The following is a 3,042-nucleotide window of genomic DNA, read 5'->3' on the forward strand; positions in this document are numbered from 1 at the left end:
AGACTTCCAGGACAATTAACACATTTATTGCTTAAAACACTTCACCAGTAAATACAAAATTGCACTCTAAAACACGGAGCACACTCAGCACTCGCGGTCCCCGATGGCGGGGGAAGGCAGGTTCCGCCCCGCGTCGAACAATGGTTCGCACATGCGTGCCGAGATGCGTTCGCAAGACACTGCCTAGCGCTTTTCCGCCACCGACTCTGGTCAGCGACGGTTCGGACACGCAGAATGTGACGCACCGAGCGCCTGCGACTACCGCAAGGGCGGACTACAGAGCCGCTCAGCAAGCGACACTCACGCAAGCGGGCAAAGCACGTGAATGTCCCAAGGCCATGGCGTTGGGGACACAAATAGATGGTCGCTCATGTACCTTGCCGCTTGCCTCTCGTGACCGGCGCTTGTCCTTCCCGTTGCTCCACTCCCGCGCGCCGCGACAACGCTGCCAGTAAGGGCTCCTTCCCTACGTCACGCCCCCACGACCCAATCGGAGGGCCGCGTAGCACGACGCCCCAGGACACGGCCGCGGCGCCCGGGAAAACAGCGCGGGGTCGAGGGACATGTATTCGGAGGGGTCTCCTCGCACTAGCGAATGAGCCCGGAGCCGGACGCACCGCAACGACGGCGCCCTGCTGACCGCGGGATCTCCCACATCCCCACAAAGTTTATGTATGATGCACTCTGGGGTATAGCTGTTGAAAGTGTTGCAATTATTGTTGACAAGCACCATTGTTGCACATACAGGAAAGTAATCAAGCCTTCGCTGTTTATTATTATGCATAATTTTCCCCCGCCTAGCTTGCAATGCGTACATCTGTAAAATTAGCACTGGCTTGAATATTAACAGCACTCTTGTCATTTTATGGCTGATATCTTGCAGGTGTAAACCTGCCTTAGAAGGTTGCACAGTTTGTTAAACGTCTAACTTTAAAAACTGTGCACCAAGAGGCTTGCACCTTTTGGCCAGTTTGAATGTTGCCATCCCAAGTTATACCAAATGCAATCTGCATTTTTGCATTGAAAGGGGTTTGTAATAATAAATTATTCATTGTTTATTGAGATTTGCAGGTGCTTGACTGTCTCCCATAAGTCAGAACATTGACTGTTGGTGGCGGTGGGTGCAACTGAAAACTTGCAAAGAATATAAAAACAGTGACAAACTAATTCTTTAGTGTCATTCTATAGTTCCTTAGTTATGTTAACTTGTACCACTGATACTTTGACGTCATCAAAGCTGTGCCAGCTTGTTCACAATGTCTGCGCAGTTTGCTGTGGGCATTCACAGAGGTCACAAATATCTTATTCGTGACATTTGTCCGTTGAATGTAGCCTGCACAGCTTAACAGGTTGCTTGTCGTTATAGTGTCTATTATAATCTGTTTTGAATATTTTTACTTTGTTCAAAAGCACTTATGACAAGGCAAAGAGGAGGGCCAAGAAGGCGGAATGCGAGTTTGCTGTGGACACCACGTAGCTGTCGGGTAATTGCTAGTGTTTTTTTGTTTTGTTTTTTTATGCTCATGCTTATGTGAAAGGGGAAGGCAAACTTGGAGCAGGGTTAAATTTAGAGAGCAGTCGCTCTGCCAACTGGGCTGACCAGGAAGATAGAGGTGACAGCTTCAGCCTAAAGTGGCAAGTCGAAGTGCATGCAACAAACGTTTTTTTTTTTGGAAAAGCTGCCGGTTTGAGGGGTTGAGTCTTATAAAACATGCGACTTTAGACCGGAAAATATGGTACTCTCCATTAGACACAATAGAATGGTTCCACCTCTCCTTCTATTGCTGGAAGCACCCTTGAAAGTCTTTAAATACCTATGAATTTTTGTCACCGAGACCTGTACAAATCCTGATAATTTGCATTTACCAGAGTGCTCTGAAACAACCAAATATGCCATAAATCTACCGCTTCTACTGTGAAGTAAATATTTTTGTGTTTCAGCGATGCTGCTGCGGGTGCAGCTGGAGGTGCGGCAGCAGAACAGGGACGTCCTGCATGAGCTGCAGCAGCTGAGGCATGGAGTACGGGTCGTGTCTGAGAGGCTGGATGAAACTGAGCCTCTCGACAAGACCCGTGCAGTGTCTCAGCCTGCCTTGTCGACGGTGCCTCCAGTTCTTCCTCGGCTACCTGCCGACAATATTAAAGAATTAGAGGCAGCCGTGCGGGATGAGGCTGTGGCTGCCACCTTGGTTTGTACTGCCCTTTTATTTGTAATTATAAGGCTATGTAACATGTGGAAGTTCTGTGCTGTTTCATGAAACATGGTGTGGGTTCTATGTGAAGGAACTTTGCATTGGACACACTAAAGAGTTCATGGAAATAATTTGTTCCCTGCTGTATAGTTTCTAATGACATATTTGGACTGGACCTTAGTTTATTTAACATGCATCTAAGCGTACACTAGTGTTCTTGCAATGAGACCTCATCGAAATGTGACCCTGACTGCCAGAATCAAATCTTTGATCTCGAGCTGAGCACCGCAACGCCATAGGCACTGAGCTACCATAGTGCCTTGCTGAATCGGTGATTTCCAACAGCTCTCCGTAGAGATACATTCATGAAGCAGGAGTAAATCGTTAAGTTAATAAAAAGCTATTGCTGATATAAAATGCAAACTGTGGCAGCTTTCTATAGAAGGACACAATGTAGAGCACTAGTGAATAAATTCTTTTTATAAGACGAGTTGGCACATCGTGAATGATAAATAGCAGTGCAAACGAGTGGGACACACTACAGGAAAAGGGGTACAATGATGTTCTGCATATACTGTATTTACCTCATTTTAATCTACAGTTTTCTTTTCTAAATAATAGAGTTTGAAAATTGCATTGCAGTTGGATATGTAATGAAAACCACATTTGCAGCAAGTCTAGTGTACCTGTTGTCGAATTGCCTCATTCCACTAACATTTTTTTCTTGTGCTACAAGCCCATGAAACAAACTCCTAAACTATCCAGTTTCATGCAATGGTTCAAAGCATTTTCTAGAGCACTAGCAATTACTATAAGAATGTAAACACACATACCTTGTTGCCCCTGTTAC

Source organism: Dermacentor silvarum, chromosome 4 (assembly GCF_013339745.2).
Source record: "Dermacentor silvarum isolate Dsil-2018 chromosome 4, BIME_Dsil_1.4, whole genome shotgun sequence".
Taxonomy (NCBI): Eukaryota; Metazoa; Arthropoda; class Arachnida; order Ixodida; family Ixodidae; genus Dermacentor; species Dermacentor silvarum.